Raw genomic sequence first — 12,266 nt, 5'->3', positions numbered from 1 at the left:
ATGGCCATTTGTACCATTGTGTTATGCTGCCTCCTTAGCATAACTACTTAGTTTGTCCTGTACCCCAGATTCTTAGAGTCATAGAGATGTACAGCATAGAAACAGACCCTTCGGTCCAACCCGTCCATTCCAACCAGATATCCCAACCAAATCTTGTCCCACCTGCCAGCACCCGGCCCATATCCCTCCAAACCCTTCCTGTTCATATACCCATCCAAATGCCTCTTAAATGTTGCAATTGTACCAGCCTCCGCCACTTCCTCTGGCAGCTCATTCCATACATGTACCACCCTCTGTGTGAAAAAGTTGCCCCTTAGGTTCCTTTTATATCTTTCGCCTCTTACCCTAATCCTATGCCCTCTAGTTCTGGATTCCCCCACCCCAGGGAAAAGACTGTCTACTTATCCTATCCATGCCCCTCATAATTTTGTAAACCTCTATAAGGTCACCTCTCAACCTCCTACTCTCCAGGGAAAACAGTCCCAGCCTGTTCAGCCTCTCCCCATAGCTCAAATCCTCCAACCCTGGCAATATCCTTGTAAATCTTTTCTGAACCCTTTCAAGTTTCACATCTTTCCGATAGGAAGGAGACCAGAATTGCACGCAATATTCCAAAAGTGGCCCAACCAATGTCCTGTACAGCTGCAACATGACGTCCCAACTCCTCTACTCAATACTCTGACCAATAAAATAAAGCATACCAAACGCTTTCTTCACTATCCTATCTACCTGCAACTCATCACTGTAGCCCAGCAACTGTTTCTAGCTGAAGTATTGAACCAATTCCTTTAATGATAGTTACTATCGAAGGGCAGAATGGCCTACTCCTGCACCTATTGTCTATCGATGCATCTTGTATCACCCATTCAGTCATATCCTGCTGCATAAAGAGGTATTATGGTCAAAAGCTTTTGCAAACATCGAAGTGTGAAGAAGTATCTTTAAGGAGGAGAGAGGGATAGAGAGCTCATTCCTGAACCGAGGTACATTAAGAAAGTTAGAGATTGTCAGGAGACCAGAGTGCAGTGATCTCAAAGAATAGTAGAGTTGCAGAAAGTTGCAGAGCTATGGAGGAACAAGAGTGAACAATGTTAGTGTGATAAGTTACGAATTCAAGTTTAGGTATAATGTAGGGTGGACAGCATTGGAATAGTGGAGTCCAGTTACAACATGGCATAACTAAAGCTTTCAGCAGCTAATGAACTGAGGCAGGACTGAGACATTACAAAGGTGGAAGTGAACAGTCTTGATGATGGAGAGACAAAGGGGTCAGCATCAGTGCAGAGTCAAGCAGAACACCAGATTTGTGAATGATCTGCTTGAGGCTCAGGCAATGCCCAGTTGAGTTGGTGGTAGGGAAACAGTTTAACTCAATCTTTACAAAGATATATCCAATACCAATGCAGTAGGGGCTGACAGCGCATGGGCAAACTCTTTTGATGTCTGTCTGGTCAGCAGCAGACATTAGATTGTAACTCTAGAGCTGGTAACTGGATTCACTGTGTCTCCTCTCCAAAACTTACACTCTCTATGTTGGCCTCTGCAGTTCTGCAACCTTCATTCAAAAGATCCCAGTAGTAATGGACAGCTCTGGGATAAAACATTAAGATCAAGTAATGTTATTCCTCATGAAAGCGACTGTATCTATCTGGAGCCCCATGTACAAGTCGTTTTGCTATAATGCGACAGTTATTCTTCTGCAACCTCACGTTATAGAAAATGATGCTATGGAAAACTACTTTAGAAGATCGCTATAACCATTCAGTAGAAAGTTTACATTATCCAAACAACATCCACCATTTGTCAATCACATTGCAGCCAATTTGTGCTGACAAAACTCACATTATAGCAGAACGATCTGTAGCTCAGAAGGGGTAAGCAATTATAAAATAAGTATGAAAAAAATTGACAGGTCTCTTATCAACATTCCAAGGTGGGCCTGGAGCCTCCAGGAATTCAATTCAATTTTACTGGACATTGTTGCAAACAGCAGCTAAGGAAAATATTATCAATGCATTTAAAAACATATATTTTTCTTATTCCTTGAATATTAGTTGCAAAAGATATTTGAAGTGGAAAGAGAACTGTTTGGTTAATTGAAGCAATTGGAAAGAAGCTAATAATGAAAATGGAAGAAATATTCAAGTCAAGATAGCTCATTGCACTGGGTAGCAATTACACACAATTTGAAAGGAACTGCAAAACCTTGGAGCTTCTCAGCACTGACGAATGTCAATTCAGTCAGACAGCTTCCCACGGACATCTGGATTTCACTAGACAGTCAGGAAAGTGCAATGATAAGAAACAAAGATGGCTGATTGGATCCTGCACAGGGGAGAGGCAGAGTGCAAAAGAAAGAATAAGAATTGACAGAAATGTCTTCCAGAGTCAAAAGTGTGATGACTCTGATCTCCAGTGGCTGCAGTCCTCACTTTCTCCCAGAATTGTCTTCCAGGTAATGCCGGAAGGAAAAGAACTTTCAAGAATTCTACAGAGACCTAAATGCTAGAAAAGTTCGCTCCAGGCCAGTCAATGGTTGGATCTGATAAGATGAGCTAATGGTAAAGAATAGCAGCATTGCCAGGATATATGTAAACATGTTGTATCTCTCCCAAAAGCTGTGTCTGCATGATGTAAGAGTTTTATGAAAGAGTATGAGAGAGAAAGACAAAGAGAAGGCAAAAGAGCATGGAACTGTGAGCCAGAGTAAAACGGTGGTGGGGGGTGGGGGAAGAGAGAGAGAGAGAGAAAGACAGAGAGAGAAAACATGCAAGAAAATGAGAACAAGACAGTGGAAGGGTGCAGGAATGTGTGCAAGAGCAAGAGAGCAATGAGAATGAAAGAGAAAGTGAAAGAGAGGGAATAAACATTCTGGGACATCCACATTCTAAAAGCTACTATACAAACTTGCTTGAGCAAAGTGGAAAGGCTCCTGGCCCAGGTCGATAATCTCTTTGAGAGCTCCACAAATGATGATGGGCCTGGATGTTGCCAGGGTTGGAGGATCTGAGCTACAGGGAGAGGCTGAACAGGTTGGGGCTGTTTTTCCTGGAGCGTCGGAGGCTGAGGGGTGACCTTATAGAGGTTTACAAAATTATGAGGGGCATGGATAGGATAAATAGACAGTCTTTTCCCTGGGATCGGGGTGTCCAGAACTAGAGGGCATAGGTTTGCGGTGAGAGGGGAAAGATATAAAAGAGACCTAAGGGGCAACGTTTTCACACAGAGGGTGGTACGTGTATGGAATGAGCTGCCAGAGAATGTGGTGGAGGCTGGTACAATTGCAACATTTAAGAGGCATTTGGATGGGTATATGAATAGGAAGGGTTTGGAGGGATAGGGGCCGGGTGCTGGCAGGTGGGACTAGATTGGGTTGGGATATCTGGTCAGCATGGACAGGTTGTACCGAAGGGTCTGTTTCCATGCTGTACATCTCTATGACTCTATATGCTTTTCCTTGTGAATGAGTCCAGAACAAGGGGGCATAGATATAAAATTGTCACCAATAAATCCAAAAGGAATTTGAGGAAAAACCCTTTTAGCCAGAAACTGGTTTGAATCTCGACCTGCTACCAGATGTTAATAGTATAGATGCACTTAGGGGGAGGCCAGCGAAATATATGAAGGGGAAAGGATTGCTGATGTATGTAGTTGTGGGTGGCTCTTTGAAGTACAGTTATTAATGTTAAAGGTCATTTGGATTGAATGGCCGGCTTTTGTGCTGTGCATTTGAGGTAATTTTCCAAAGTTTAATTAGGACAGGAATGAACTTCCCTTTTCTCTGAAAAGAAACTGATCTTGTTAACATTAACAAGATGTAATTAACAAATAAGAAACAATTATCAGAATCCAATGGCTCATTTATCTAAGTTTATACTTCCAGAAACTTGTTAATTGAATGTAATTTAAGTTGCTTGCATAAGCATCGAGTTTGGTGAAAGGTCTCACGATCCCCAGTAAACACAACTTTGTACCTGGTAAAATACCAGGTACAACGCTGCCGTGCAGAGAATCTGAAATAAAAAACACAGATCTAGCCACTCCCTACCGATACAGTAGGACACCTTCAGTGCACACAATGTAGTGGTTCAGGAAGGTAGCTCATCATCACCTTCCCAAGGACAATTAAGGGATGGGTAGACCAGTCACATCCCCAGTTCTAGAATGAATTGAAACAGGGGCCAGCTAACAGCTGTGGAGGGTGAAACAAGGGTTAATCCTTGGTCGACAACCTTTATCAGAACTGGAATTTGTTAGAGATTAAAAGCTTTTATGCAAATACACTGCCAAGTGTAAAAGAAGTGAATAATAACTAGCAACTTATTGCAAATGACAGTTCATTCTTTTCTTTGCATTCTCTGAGGTGGGTATAACTGCAAACAGTATTTGTCGCCCAACAGTAAATAAGATGTTGATGAGCTGCATTCACAGAATCGTTGCAGCTTATGTTGTGTCGGCACACCCACAGGGCAGTCAGTGTAGTGTGGGCACACCGACAGCGCAGCCTGTGTAGTGTCGGCACACTCACAGCACAGCTTGTGCCTTGACGGCATAGCTGCGGCGCAACCTGTGTAGTGTCGGCACACCCACAGTGCAGCCTGTGTATTGTGGGCACACCCACAGCACAGTCTGTGTAGTGTCAGCACACCCACAGCACAGCCTGTGCCTTGTCGGCATAGCCGTGGCGCGACCTGTGTAGTGTGGACATGTCCAGAGCGCAGTCTGTATCATGTCGGCAGACCCACAGCACAGCCTGTGCTGTGTTGGCACACCCACAGCACGGCCGTGGCACAGCCTTTGTAGTGTCGGCACACCCATAGCACAGCCTGTGCCGTGTCGGCACACCCACAGCGCAGTCTGTGTAGTGTCAGCACACCCGCGGCGCAGGCCATGTAATGTAGGCACACCCACGGCGCAGTCTGTATAGTGTCAGTACACCCACAGCGCAGCCTGTGTAAAGTAGGCACAGCCGCGGCCCAGTCTGTGTAGTATAGGCACACCCAGGGTGCAGCCTGTGTAGTGTAGGCACAGCCATGGCGCAGTCTGTGTAGTGTTGGCATACCCACAGCGCAGTCTGTGTCGTGTCGGTACAGCCACAGCGCAACCTATGTCGTGTAGGCACAGGCGCGGTGCAGTTTGTCCAGTGTAGGCACACACAGCGCAGTCTGTGCCATATTGGCACACCCACGGCACAGTCTGTAGTGTGTTGCACACCCACAGCGCAGTCTGTGCCATGTAGGCACAGCCGCGGCATAGTCTGTCTAGGGTAGGCACAGCCGCAGCGCAGCCTGTGTAGTGTCGGCACACGCACAGCGCAGACTGAGTAGTGTCAACATACACACAGCGCAGACTGAGTAGTGTCAGCACACCCACACAGCAGTCTGTGTAGTGTCGGATCACCCACACTGCAGTCTGTGTAGTGTCGGCACACGCCCAACGCAACCTGTGTAGTGTCGGCACACCTGCGGCGCAGGCCGTGTAGTGTAGGCACACCCACAGTGAAGTCTGTGTAGTGTCGGCACACGCACGGTGCAGTCTGTGTAGTGTCGGCACACGCACAACGCAACCTGTGTAGTGTTGGCACACCTGCAGCGCAGGCCGTGTAGTGTAGGCACACCCACAGTGAAGTCTGTGTAGTGTCGGCACACGCACAGTGCAGTCTGTGTAGTGTCGGCACACGCACAACGCAACCTGTGTAGTGTCGGCACACGCACAACACAACCTGTGTAATGTCGGCACACGCACAGCGCAACCTGTGTTGTGTTGGTACACCTGCGGCGCAGGCCATGTAGTGTTGGCACACGCACAGCGCAACCCATGTAGTGTCGGCACACCCACAGCACAGTCTGTGTAGTGTAGGCACACCCATGGCGCAGTCTGTGTAATGTCGGCACACGTGCAGCGCAACCCGTGTAGTGTCGGCACACTCACAGCACAGCCAGTGTCACGTAGGCACTGTCGCGGCGCAGTCTGTCTAGTATAGGCACACTCATGACGCAGCCTGTACCGTTTTGGCACACCCAGAGCACAGCCTGTGTCGTGGCGGCACACCCACAGCGCGGTCTGTGTAGTGTCGGCACACCCACGGCGCAGTCTGTGCAGTATCGGCACACCCACGGCACAGCCCATGTCGGGTAGGCACATCCACAGTGCAGCCTGTGTAGTGTCAGCACACCCACAGCGCAGTCTGTGTATTGTGGGCACACCCACAGCGCAGTCTGTGTAGTGTCGGCACACCCACAGCGCAGTCTGTGCAGTGTTGGCACACCCAAGGCGCAGTCTGTGTAGTGTCGGCACAAGCACAGCGCAACCCGTGTAGTGTCGGCACACCCATAGCGCAGCCTGTGTCATGTAGGCACAGATGCGGCGCCGTCTGTCTAGTGTAGGCACACCCACGGCGCAGCCTGTGCCGTTTCGGCACACCCACAGCAGAGTCTGTGCCGAGTCGGCACACCCACAGCGCGGTCTATATAGTGTGGGCACACGCACAGCGTAGTCTGTGTAGTGTCAGCACACCCCGGCACAGTCTGTGTAGTGTAGGCACACCCACAGCGCAGCTTGTGTAGTGTCGGCACACCCACAGCGTGGTCTGTGTAGTGTCGGCACAACCATGGCGCAGTCTGAGTAGTGTCAGCACACCCACGGCGCAGTCTGTGCAGTATCGGCACAGCCCGTGTTGTGTAGGCATACCCACGGCACAGGCCGTGTAGTGTAGGCACACCCACGCACAGCCCGTGCAGTGTAGGCACACCCACAGCGCAGTCTGTGTCCTGTCGGCACACCCACAGTGCAGTCTATGCAGTGTCGACACACCCACATTGCAGCCTCTGTAGTGTCAGCACACCCATGGTGCTGACTGTGTAGTGTCGGCATACCCATGGTGCAGCCGGTTTAGTGTCAACATACCCACAGCATAGCCTGTGTAGTGTCGGCACACCCACAGCGCACTCTGTGCAGTATCGGCACACCCACAGCGCAGTTAGGAACTGAGGTTCATGATTTTCAACGACTGGTGATAAGGAAATGGCATTATAGTTCAAAGTCAGGATAGTGTGTGATTTGGAGGGAACTGGGAGCTGGTGGTGTTCCATGCATTTACCAGCTTTGACCCAGTAGTAGAGAAGTTGGAAGTATTGCCAATGCTGAATGCTCAAATGGCTTCAGGACAGCCACGCCATCAGAGGGGCTGTTGACTCCTCAGCAGTCTCCAAGGCACTTTGTGGGAGGAACTGCCACATGCAGTAAGTACTCCTGCCATGGAACAAGTAACCCAATAAGGAGAGTTATTGTGGGACAGGGGAGGGTGTGGAAGTGATCATTGCTGGTGAACTTTGAGAATTTCTGGCCATGGACCCTCTTTTCCTCTCCTATCCCCTTCCCACTGAAGCATGGAAAGTGAGGAAGGATGTGTCAGGTTACAGCGGGATATAGATAAGTTGCAGAGCTGGGCAGAAAGGTGACAAATGGAGTTCAATGTAGGTAAGTGTGAGGTGATTCACTTTGGTAAGAGTAACAAAAAGATGGGGTAATGGGCTAATGGTCAGATACTTGGTAGTGTGGATGAGCAGAGGGATTTTGGTGTCCATGTACACAGATCTCTGAAAGTTGCCACCCAGGTAAATAGTGCGGTGAAGAAGGCATATGGCGTACTGGCTTTTATTGGTAGAGGAATTGAGTTCCGGAGTCCTGAGGTCATATTGCAGTTGTATAAGACTCTGGTGCGGCCGCATCTGGAGTATTGTGTGCAGTTTTGGTCGCCATACCAAAGGATGGATGTGGAGGCACTGGAACGGGTGCAGAGGAGGTTTACCAGGATGTTGCCTGGTATGGTAGGAAGATCGTATGAGGAAAGGCTGAGGCACTTGGGGCTGTTTTCATTGGAGAAAAGAAGGTTTAGGGGTGACTTGATAGAGGTGTACAAGATGATTAGGGGTTTAGATAGGGTTGACCATGAGAACCTTTTTCCACGTATGGAGTCAGCTATTACGAGGGGGCATAGCTTTAAATTAAGGGGTGGTAGGTACAGGACAGATGTTAGGGGTAGATTCTTTACTCAGCGAGTCGTGTGTTCATGGAATGCCCTGCCAGTAGCAGTGGTGGACTCTCCCTCTTTATGGGCATTTAAACGGGCATTGGATAGGCATATGGAGGATAGTGGGCTAGTGTAGGTTAGGTGGGCTTGGATCGGCGCAACATCAAGGGCCAAAGGGCCTGTACTGCGCTGTATTTTTCTATGTTCTAGGTTTGTATGTTTAATTTTTAAATTATAATTTTAAGAAACAGCACACAGCAGAATTTCACACACAAGGCTGTGGCCAAAGCTGGGAATGTATGAACTGGACAAATTCAATCTCCCATCCAAGTTCACAGCAAACTCGTTTACTGACATGCATTGATGTCTCATCTGGCAATGTTTCAATTTTAAAATTCCCACCCAACTTGGCAAATCCCACCTCGTCCAATAATCTCCGAGGTCTCAGCACTCATCCAACTCAGGCCTTGGCCTCGTATCTAATGTGTTTCCGAAAAAAACAGGGAGAAAGTGAGGACTGCAGACGGTGGAGATCAGAATTGAGAGTGTGGTGCTGGAAAAGTACAGCAGGTCAGGCAGAATCCGAGAAGCAGGAGAATCGACATTTTGGGCATCAGGAATCCTGATGAAGGGCTTATGCCGGCAACGTCGATTCTCCTGCTCCTCGGATGCTGCTCGACCTGCTCTGCTTTTCCAGCACCACACTCTCGACTATTAACAAACACAATTTGACACAAACCAATGCGAACAATGTTCTCGAATCAGTCAAAGGGCTAGGTTTTCGGGCCTGTCTGAAAGGAGGATGGAGAGGCAGGGAGGTTGTTGGGTGGGGCATAGGTGGAGTTCTGGAGCTCAGGGCTCAAACAGCAGGAGGAACAGTCGCCAGTGGTGGAATGATGAAAATCAGGAATGCACGGAAGGCCAGAGTTGGAGAATAGCAGCGATCTATGAGGGTTAAAATTCATATTACTCTCAGAGGAAAGTCTGGAACAAAGATTAAAAAGCTTAAAACTAGTTTGAATTTGCTTTAACCAGTTCTCCATTTGTTGTTACTCTTTTACAAGTTAGAGTTTCTAATGGAAAGTCTCCACACTGTACAAAACATGCTCCATGCATGACTAACAACACAAAACTGGATGCCCTTGACTAATTCCCTGACTGCAGGAGTGGATTGTTAATAGATCTTAGGAAGAAAATAGGATTAAATCGGAAAGACCTGGTCCACTGGGGGTGGCACAGTGGCTCAGTGGTTAGCACTGCTGCCTCACAGCAGCAGGAACCCGGGTTTGATTCCAGCCTTGAGCGACTGTCTGTGTGGAGTTTGCACGTTCTCCCTGTGTCTGCGTGGGTTTCCTCCCACAGTCCAAAGATGTGCAGGTCAGGTGAATTGGCCAGACTAAATTGCCCATAGTGTTAGGTGCATTAGTCAGAATGAAATAGGTTTGGGTGGACTTGTTGGGCCGAAGGGCATGTTTCCACACTGTAGGGAATCTAATCGTTAGCCATCCTGGTCGCCAGTCACCTGGTGACTACTTTAATAGAGTCATTAACCAATCATAGCAATCAATTCTGTCATTAGGTTTGAACAGACTAAGGTATAAGACAATGAAAGCTAAGGTTCAGCTCTTGATGTGTGGTGTTTATGTCTCTATCTCTGAGCCAGGTTCAAATCTCACTTACTCCAGAGGTGTGTAATAACACATCTGAACAGGCTGTTTAAAAATATCTAGATCAGACCAAAATGTGAAACAGTGAAAGCCAGGATTGAGATCTCATGGTGCAGTGTTAGTGTCTCTACCTAAGGCCCTGAAGGTCTGGATTCAAGTCCCTTCTGCTCCATTTCGGTCAGATATGCCAGTGGCTTGGAGCCTTGGGAATCATTGGTTCAAAGTCAACTAACCAGGTTAGATCAGGTGGACAGTGAGAGCCTTTTTCTGAGGATAGCATGACGGGGCATAGCTTCAAACTGAGGAATGATAGATATAGGACAGATGTCAGGGTAGTTTCTTTATTCAGAGTGTAGTAGGAGTGTGGAATGCAGTGCCTGAAAAAATTAGGAGAAAGTGAGGACTGCAGATGCTGGAGATCAGAGCTGAAAAATGTGTTGCTGGAAAAGCGCAGCAGGTCAGGCAGCATCCAAGGAGCAGGAGAATCGGCATTTTGGGCATAAGCCCTTCTTCAGGAATCAGGGCTTATGAAGAAGGGCTTATGCCTGAAACGTCGATTCTCCAGCTCCTTGGATGCTGCTTGACCTGCTGTGCTTTTCCAGCAACACATTTTTCAGCTGCTTGCAAAAATTGTAGACACACCAACTTTATGGGCATTTAAAGATTATTGGATAAAGATATGGACGAGAATGGAGTTGTGTAGGTTAGATGGGCTTCAGATTGTCTTCACAGAGCGGTGCAACATCGAGGGCCAAAGGGCCTGTACTGCGCTGTTTTGTTCTATGTTCTAATCCTCCCAAGTGGTGCTACATATAGATTGACTAGTGAGAGATTTAAAAAAATGAGACAAGGTCCCTGCATCTGAAAGCACCATGCAGTTAAATTGCCAGGCTGTACTCTGTGTAGGCCCACACAGTCAGTTATATGAGGCACCAGATGGTATCTATGAATTCTTAGCTAAAGACCCTCCATGAGCAAAGGGACAAATCCCAGGCAACATATGTTCAGCCATGGCTCAATGGGTGGTAAGCACTCTCTCTGCTGAGAAATAACATTTCAGTCTCACTCTAAAGCATTGAGCACATAATCCAGGCTGACACTCGGCAGGGCAGCACACACAGGGAGTACTGCATTATCAGAGGCTCTGCCCTTTGGATGAGACATAAACCAAGCCTCAACTGTTCTGTCAGATGTAAAAGATCCCACGGTACTACATTAAAGAGCAGAAAAACCTTCCACAGTTCTATCCTGTCCAAAAGAATCCCTACAATGTGGAAGCAGCCATTCAGCCCATCAGGTCCACAATGACCTGCTGAAGAGCATCCAGACCAACTCCATCACTGTCACCCTACATTACCCATGGCTAATCCACCTAACCTACATATCCCTGGACATTATGGACAATTTAGCATGACCAATCCACCTAACTAGTACATCTTTGGACTGTAGGAGGAAACCCACACAGATAGAATGAGAATGTGCAAACTCCACACAGACAGTTGCCCAAGAGTGGAATTAAACCCAGATCCCTGGTGTTGTGAGGTAACAGTGCTAACCACTGAGCCACCTTGCCAGCCAATATTTAGACTTTAACCAACAACAACTCAACTGGCTATCTGGTTATAATCAGACTGGTGTCTGGAACTGGGAGCTGCTGTGTTTCCTGTATTGTAACAGTGACTACATTTCTGAAAGTATCCCCTGGCTGTAAATCCATTTGGAAAATCCCGCGACATTAATTCCAGGTGGAATAATCAGAAAAGAACACCTTCTCAAATGAACTATCCCTGAAAAATCAATAAGATAGGATCCTGTCTAAATTAAAGTTACACAATTAAATATTTATTTAACTGCTGCTTTGTCTTAAGGTCTGAGAAACCTGTGAACCAGCAGTGTAAAGTTAAACAGTGACTGCCTACAGGAAGCGGATGCATTTATTGTGGATATACCCAAACATATGTTAAAGCACTTAGCCTGTTTAATACAACAGCTATACTACATACACGACATCATAAAAGAACAGTCACCTGAAAAGCAGCATTTATGCTGAGGTAGCTGGTTAAGTCAACATACTTATAACTAAATGCAAACACTCAAGCCCCAAATTACTGTTAAATTATTGGTAATTTGTAAACAAAAGACATACTGACCAATGCAAAGCAGGCTGTGACTGTGACAATGGTCGGGAATTTCCAGTGGAAGGCATGTCCTCTGTCTGGTCAACATTGTATTAAGTCATGCAGGATATGTTCCAGAGACAAGCACTGCTGTGAACTAACTGCTGACGGTGTCATTGCAGAATTAAGACTAAACCACCAGCTTCACCCTTCCTTCCCCGCCTACCACCACCACCCACTCCAAACAGGAATGCTCCACTTACGAGTTCTTCAGAGGGGTGGCTAAGAATAAGATGCTAAAGCTGGAAAAAAATGGCTTGAAAGTTACATTCCCAACTCTGTGACCAGTGGATACCTCCTCAAGGTATTAGTGTTGACAACTTCCCAAGACTGCCCTGGAGGTTCCATGTGTTACAAAATAATCTCCAAGATTTAAAACACAAGGAGAAA

The 12,266-nt window shown here is 47.1% G+C and overlaps 1 protein-coding gene across 2 annotated transcripts in view; it reads right to left on the bottom strand.

Annotated features, from left to right (window-relative positions):
- The window catches only part of fam110d (family with sequence similarity 110 member D), a 47,344-nt gene extending 35,366 nt beyond the window's left edge, over window positions 1-11,978 (bottom strand). The window contains exon 1 of one of the 2 annotated variants that reach the window (XM_043717557.2): window positions 11,850-11,978. The gene's annotated coding sequence lies outside the window, so the exon portion shown is untranslated. The remainder of the gene's footprint in view (window positions 1-11,849) is intronic. The other variant, XM_043717559.2, reaches the window with a different exon arrangement.
- Between the last annotated feature and the right edge of the window lie 288 nt (window positions 11,979-12,266).

The sequence above is a fragment of the Chiloscyllium plagiosum genome, unplaced genomic scaffold (assembly GCF_037043375.1).
Source record: "Chiloscyllium plagiosum isolate Xiang-an unplaced genomic scaffold, Cpla_swu_hap1 HiC_scaffold_30, whole genome shotgun sequence".
Classification (NCBI taxonomy): Eukaryota; Metazoa; Chordata; class Chondrichthyes; order Orectolobiformes; family Hemiscylliidae; genus Chiloscyllium; species Chiloscyllium plagiosum.
The sequence above is the reverse complement of the archived record's forward strand: the minus strand, read 5'-3'. Positions and strand labels throughout refer to the sequence as shown.